Source organism: Desmodus rotundus, chromosome 12, assembly GCF_022682495.2.
Source record: "Desmodus rotundus isolate HL8 chromosome 12, HLdesRot8A.1, whole genome shotgun sequence".
NCBI lineage: Eukaryota > Metazoa > Chordata > Mammalia > Chiroptera > Phyllostomidae > Desmodus > Desmodus rotundus.
This window is the reverse complement of record NC_071398.1, coordinates 82,671,778-82,679,638: the sequence shown is the minus strand read 5'-3', so window position 1 is coordinate 82,679,638 and position 7,861 is coordinate 82,671,778.

Genomic DNA, 7,861 nt, shown 5'->3' with positions numbered 1-7,861 from the left:
GCATGTCATCCTGTGGCTTTCGGATGGTGATCCTAGAGAACAGGCGAATTCTTGAAGGGCTTTAATTATGAAATAGATTAGCATTTTAGCAGGGCCTCTTTAGGTTCTCTGTGGAGGACCAGCTGAAAGGTGGCAAGACTGAAGACAAGGGGGCCATCAAGAGACTTGTCTGATACTCCAGGTGAGGGATGGTGCTAGAGAGATAGAGCCCACTCCTTCCCAGCCCACTTGGCACTCCCTGGCCTGTGCTTAGAGCAGCAGTGGTGAGAAGACAGCGTCCAGGGGAAGGCAGCAGGAGGAGCAGGTAAGGAGAGTAGACGTAAAGCTCTGGAAGCAGAGGGTTCCTGAAACGGTACCTGGCCCCATCCATGGCTTGGTGGCTGCAGAGTCATGGCAGTTTTTTCCGATCAGGCCCTCAGAAGTAGCATGCGCTTCCAGAAGAAACTGATTCCCACTTTAGGCTAGATAGCAATTATGTCCGGTTCTAAAATTCCTTAAAATGGCTTGGCTCTTACTTCTGTTTGCAAGTAGATTTAGCAGTTTTTTATGATGCTATGCTATTTAATTGTTAATTACATCATTATTTTATTATCCAGAAATGAGAAACACTTGTTATGCTTTAACATTTTTGAATTCCAGAGGGAAAAGAAATTGCATCACTAACTTATTTTTTCAATAAAAAGAAACAAGATACCTTAAATCAGCCTATTCTTTGCCTTATAGCTTCCCCCCCCACCCCACCCCAGCAAGTGCTACAACAGGATAAAGTAATTGTGTAATTAGGAATAAATGGTTTCCAAAGAGATATCTTATTTTGTTCTAAAAAGGGTAAGTGTTCTGTATCCCTTTTTAAAAGTGCCCAATTTGCACTAAAAGAGAAGTAAGGAATATAATTCTGGAATAATTGCACTTAATAAGTTTGGTGACTAAAATTTTCTCATTGGCATGGTTCCCATAGTTTCCAAACAACTTTCAGTGTGTCTCCAGAACTATGTAGACATAGTTCCATGTCCCTCTAGTTTGGGTTTGGTTATCCTCGCCCACTTTGAGTTACAGTCATTCAGAGAGTATTTTTCCCCCTCTTTGCAGATCATGGAAGGACTGGAGAAAAGAGTTGATGGCCATAGATGTATTATTTTTTTCTCTTTATGATGGCTTCAGCTTGTAACAATGAAATTGTGTTGCTGTTCTTGTTTTAATGGTGGTTTAACAGCTACAGAACACTGGCATTCTTTCACATTTGCTTAATAAATTAGTGTTCTGATTCTGGTTGACTTGTTTGGTGGGAACATTAAGTTTACATGCCAAGGAAAGGAGAGAAGAATGATGGGCACAGAGCTTAGGGAGAGGTGGGGAAGGCAATTACAATTTATCAGGCAAGAGTGCCAGGATTTCATTTTTCTTCTAAACCAAGGACTGGTTCATAAGAGTAACCCATCATAGGGGTAATTCTCTTCATGCTTTTCTAGGACACCAGCTGACATATTGGATCCTAACATGGTCCTGTGACTTAGGCGGGCGATGATGCCCTCTTGCCAGGAGGGCACCGTTGGGAGCACTCGTCAGTCCTCCTGCCAGTTTTTCCATCTGAATAGAAGGAGCATTGTCCCAAATAGATCCATCTCTCCCAGGGGTATTGGAATGAGAAAATGACATAACAGATGTGAATGCATTTAGAATGTAAAAGCAGTATATGAATGTAAGAGATTCTTAGTTTTTATTACAAAGATCCATCTAATCCTGCCACATTATGACAGCCTAAATCCTATTAGCTACATACATTATAATAATCTGTGATTGGCAGAATCAGCCTTGGGTGGTAGCAGCTGGCCTTGACTATTACCATGGAAGTCTGTTGGAAAAATGACAAATGAAGTATGGCTAAAAAGAAATACGACTGGTTAGTATATGTTACCTGTGGAGACTAGTCTTGGTTCTGTCCCAGCACTGTGAATTCCTCCAAAAAAGGTGTTTAAATGAGTCTAGTTGAATCAACTTGAACAGAGTAGTAGGGTTGAGAGCCAAGTCCTCCTTTGTAGATCCAGCTGTACCATTTACTAATTGGACAAAATCTTTCTGTTAAAGACTTAGCGGAAATATTTCTTTTAGAAGGCCTAATTATGTCTTGAGTGAATTGTTGAATTATGTTGGTAAATGCTAGGTTCACAATTGTTTTATTTTAGATGGGAAAATAGACTGAAACTGAGGATCCAAATGAGATAAAGTCTTTTTCTCATTCATTCATTCATCAAATGTAAACACTGAACATTTAGTAAGTACCAGGCTCAGTTGTAGGCACTGAGGATAACATAGAGAACAAAAGAGAACATGTCCTTTTTCTCTTGGGGCTTACATTTTATTGAAGAGCAGTGTATTAATCTCCTGTGGTTGCTATAATAAATTATCACAAACTGATGGTTAACAACAACAGAAATTCATTCCCTCATAGTTCTGGAAGCCAGAAGTCTGAAGTCGAGGTTTTGGCAGGGTCACTCTATCCTTGCCTCTTTCAATTTCCGGTGGCTGATTGCATTCCTTGGCTTATGGCCATGTCATTGTAACCTTTCAGGCCACTGTCTTCAAATCTCCTCCTGCACTGTCTTCTCCTGGTTTCTTCTGTGCGTGTCGAATCTTCCTCTCCTGCCCTTTTATACATGTGATTGCACTTAGGGTTCATTCTGATCATCAGGGATAATCTCTCCAAGTCAGAGTCCTTAACTTAATCATACCTGCAAAGACACTTCTTCTATATAGGGTATATTCGCAGATTCCAAGGGTTAGGATGTGACTGTCTTTTGGGGAAGCCATTGTTCCACCTATCACAGTGATAGTTAATTGGTAGCCAGGTCAATGCATAATGTGTCAGATGGTGTTGACTGCTAGAGAAGAGGAAGGGTGATTGGAGTGAGTGTGGGGTTACTGTGTTAGATTCCACATCAGAAAGGTCTCATTAATATACTGAAATGCTGATTAAAGCAGGAAGCTGAGGGAAGGGAGGAAGCAAGCTCTGCAAATGGGTAGAGGAAACGTCTTTTTGGCAAAGACACCATATTACCAGAGATACGATGTTTTGCTCTCTTGCAGCCTGGTTTCCTGTTAAGTACAGCGGCCTGGTCAATTAGGTCAAATATATCCTGAAGTGTTGTTGAACTTCTGCTTTAATTTCTTTGAGATAGCTTAGGGACCCAGGCATGGGACCCCAAGGATACCAGCCAGGTAGCCAGAAGGACCACTGCATGGCAAAAATGTCACTACCCCTCCACTCCCTACTCAAAAACTCAGAGGTCGCTGATTTTATATTCCTTGTAACTGCCTGCTTAAACAGCTGACCTGCATGCACAGTTGATCAAGGTTTGACCACTATATGACCTTGACCTTCCTGGGGTGGTAGTTAGGAGCAGTCTGCCATCTTGCCCTTAACAGTGGCCCGCTCCAACAGAGTTACCAGGCAACACAGCTGGAAGAGGAAGTCACCAGACCCTGAAATAGAAAGTTCCACAAGCCTGCGTTTATCATAAAGCCCGCCTTTTCAGGAAAGCCTGCTTTGTCCCCAGTTTATAAAAGCAGCTATGAAGAGCCAGCCTCCAAGCCAGTTCAGAGGACCTTTCTTTCCTCTGTGCTAACTACCTTGTGCTTGGGCATAAGCTTAATAAAAAACCTGTCTGGAAATTTCTCTGGGGTTTCCTTTCAGTTTCTATCTTGGGGAACCCAAGAACCAAGGTGAGTAACATCTTAATCAGACAATATTTCTTAATCTGAATGAATCTGGAGCACCCAGAGTTACAGATTCAACCTCTTAGAGGAAATTCATAAAAATGGCCATAGAATCCTCTGTCCTCTGGTGTCTCAGCCAACTTCTAAAGTAGGGAAACTTAAAATGTGGATACTGGTCATCTGCTTTCTTTCTACAGGAAATGTTCTTTTCTTTTAGGGTTTCCAGATATGTTTGTTTTCTTTCTCCTCCTTTTTCACTTTTCCTGATCTTTCTTACCATTAAGAAATCAGACAGATTCAAATTATTTTTGCCTAGATTTTGAAGAAATACTCTAAAATATTTCTAGTTTATATGGAAAGTAGTTAAAATTGCCCCCTCAATTCCATTGATCTTCCTTGGGGAATTTAGTGAATTTCAATACTTCTGGAGACAGATGTTTCACTCTTCTTTCTATAAATGGAAAGATAGTCACCAAAGAGGTAGTGTCTTACTGTTTTGTATATAACCTATGTGTGGACTACACACGGGCTTTGCTTTGAACAGCTATCAGGACATCATTCACAGAGAAGTGAATGGTGTCCCCTGAAGTTGAGTTACGCAGGGACCCTACAGTTTTTAAAGAGGGTGTGAAAAGACCTTCTACCTTCAACCAAGACGTCTCAGTCCCCTCCACACTCAATCACTGCTTGAGATCCTCTCCATTGGAATTTAGTATTCTATTCTGAAATAGAAATGCTCTGGGGAAAGCATTCATATGGAGATTGTAAACTAGAGTTCGTGATTTACACCTGGCCAATGTGTATTAGTTTATTCTTGCTAAGTAAGGGAAACTTTTTTAATTGAGGAAGAGGGAGGTTCAAGAGAAGAACTAATGAACTGTATGGACAGAAAACTCTGGCCTCCCTACAACAGTATGAAAACCAAGAAATGAACGTGAGAGGTCAATGTACAAAGATGGAGAGAGTAGGAGGCCCTGAAGGGTCTGGTTCGTGATGGCAGTGTGGCCTTGGCAAGTCATCTCAGCTTTCCGAACCTCCTCTTACTAGTTCCTTATAAAGAGGTTGCTATTAAATGAAAAGATCCCTTTTAGTTCCATAGCTTATGATTTAATTTAATAGCTTGCATTTACCGAGAGTTTATTCAATTCCAGGCACTTGTTATATCTTTTATGTACATTATTTTATTTAATCCTTTCAATGATTCCCATGAGATACTATTACCATCTCTATTTTAGAGATGCGAAAACTGAGGCTTAGAGGGATTTAGTGAATTGCTAACCTTGTCATAGCTTATAAGTGACTAAGCGAGGGTTAAACTCCATGCCAGTTTGATTCTAGAGCCCTTGTCCTTGTCTACCATGTTCTGTGGGCAGAGGAGGGTACACCATAGCATGAAATGAAAATGAAAACTGGAGGCCCATTCCCTCTTCCTTTTTAAGTTTTTTTGAGTTTCATTGGACATGTCTGACGACATTTTCAAAATCATCAGAGAATGTGTACACTTAATTGATGCTGGCTTGCTGGCTTAACATACAGTCACTACCTTAATTCAGAAAACACAGAGCTTCCATTTAGCTGCTCTGAACCAGCTCTTCTGGTCAACATGGTTAGAGCTTTACTACAGACAAGCCTACAAGGGCAGGGAAGACACCTCAGATAAGCTGGTCATCAATGGCCTCCACTATTAAAAACCACATCCCATTTTTCATCCTGAGCTCCTAGGGTTAGCCTGGGATCCTCCCACTTGTGAAGCTTCCTCCTAAGAGATACCATAGCTCAGAGGCAGAGAATACTTGACAAGGCCAAGTATCAGTATGTCGGTCTAGGAAACCTCCTGAAGTCTCCTTGGCTGGAACAAATGCATCTCTTAGCATGGCCCGTCATTTTGATTTTTTTTTGACAATTTCTAAATGTGTATGGAAACAACCTGCCTCCCTTTATATTCATGTATTCCAGCACATAACGTCTGATTTTCTGCATGGTGGGAGTCAGCCAAGCGCCCTCTCTCCATTCCCCAGTTCACCGTTTTAATGCATTTCATGATTTTGTTGCTTTGGTGTGCATTTCAAAATGACACATTTGATCAGTTCTTTAGGTAATATTGATGTTTTGCCCTTTTAAATGTGTCATTTGATTTTCTGATGTTATTCTCCACCTGCTTTGGTAGCACTTTCATTTAGTCACAGCTTTTTATTGGATCCCAAAAGGTTTACATAAAGGAATATGACCTGAGGGCATTTTATTTTATTTTAAAAATGTTTTTCTGTATTCTTTGTTCTTGTATGCCCCCCACCCCACCCTTTGCCAACCTATATCTTCTCTCTCCTTCCCTTCCCCCTCTCCAGCCACATTACCTCCTTATCTACTCTTTAAAACACTGTGAATAAATTCTTCACAACAAGAGAGCCTCAAACACTGGCCTTTCCTCAATAGTATTTCATTGTATAAGGCCCATTGCCTTGCCTCTGCTGTTCCCTGTGGATTCAATCAAAGAGCAATTTTTAAAAGCAGGTATGGGGAGCGGGCCGATGTTTTACATTTCTGACATGTTTTTATTGCTCTTGTTGAAGACATTTCCAAACAGTAATTCCAAGTTTTTGAAGGCAGCAACAAAATCCCAGTATGGTCTGTTCCTTTCTTATTATTTGACTTTTTTATTTTTATTTTTTGCTTTCTTTTGCCTTTTACTGTATTTACCTTACATTTGTGGCAGGTTAATTTCCACTGTTTTAATATCTTCAAGTACAGTAAACGCAGATGTTAGAGACACACAATAGTGTTGAGAGACTGATCAAAAGTAAGCAGAAGGCAATTTCTTCTGAGCAAAATATCCGAAGAGACCTGAAGGATGGGGTCAAACAAATAAAAAATACCTTTGTTTTATGTTCACAATTGTCACCACAGATTGTCTCAAAGCTTACATTCTGCACAGATGAGCCATACAATCTGTAAATGTCCCCCTTCTTAAGTTAGAAAAGTCCCCAATTAACTGTCTAAGCTCAAGATTATTTTCTGTTAAGAAAAGACATTGTATTATAAATAAGAATCATAAAGTAAGTTAATATCAAGTATCTTGTTTGTTTTATTGGGAAGAGTTAAGGATATATTAGTTTGTGGGAGTAAATATGAAGTTACAAGATCATTCGGGTTTCTACAGTGGGAAAGTGGAAGTGAGGTAGACAGGTTCATACAGGACTAGCCTTTGGCAGAAATGTAAATCGACCAAGCATCTTTAGGATTTTTCTATTCACCCCCCTTCCTTGCTGCATAATTTGCATACTCATTGTTCCTATAAATTCCTGGTAAAGAAGTATAGTGCAATGAGGAGAGAATGAATTTTGATGTTAACATGGTGAGTATTTGAATATGGGCTCTTGTACCATCAGATTGCACACCTGAACTTCATGACTTATTTCCACATCTAAAAAAAGTTAGATGATTATTACCAATTTCACAAGAGGAGGCTGAAGTCGTCTCTTGGTATGATGGTATGTGACAAAAGTGAAACCCGGGGGGAACACTGTATTAGTCATGGGCGTTTGCTCAGGAGCCAGCAGTGCTTGTGATCATGAGGGGGAAGATGTGTTAGAAGCTTAGCCAGGCAGTCATGTAACCGATACCAAGAGCATTCCACGCAAAAGAGGCAACTTGCAGGTCCAAATGGAGAAAATCAGTTTATAACTTAAGGAAGTTGGCCAGGTATAAAGACAACAGAAGGAGAGACAGGAGTTTGATAGCTCACACATTTCTTCAGGATATTATTTGCAGGCTGCTCCTGTCTTCATACTTGGCTACTTCTTTTAAGTAAGAACTTATTTTTATCTGTCTGCACTTTCAAGCCTTTCTTTTTTCTTTTTTTTCTATTAAAGGAGGAATAGAAGAAACTGGGATATGTTCATTGCTCACCATGCATGAGTCCAACAATTATACTTCCTAATCCTAGCTTTAGTTCTCCACTGCACTTATCCCCATCTGTCTTTCCCTACCAGAACATAAACTACATAAACACAGCGACTTTTGGTCTGCTTTTTCATTGCCTTATTCCCAGCACTTAGAATAGAAGCTGATTCAGAGGTCTCAGTAAATATATGTTGAATGCATGGACAAATTATTAGAGATTGCTAAGGAATGTATAAGTAGAATTGTA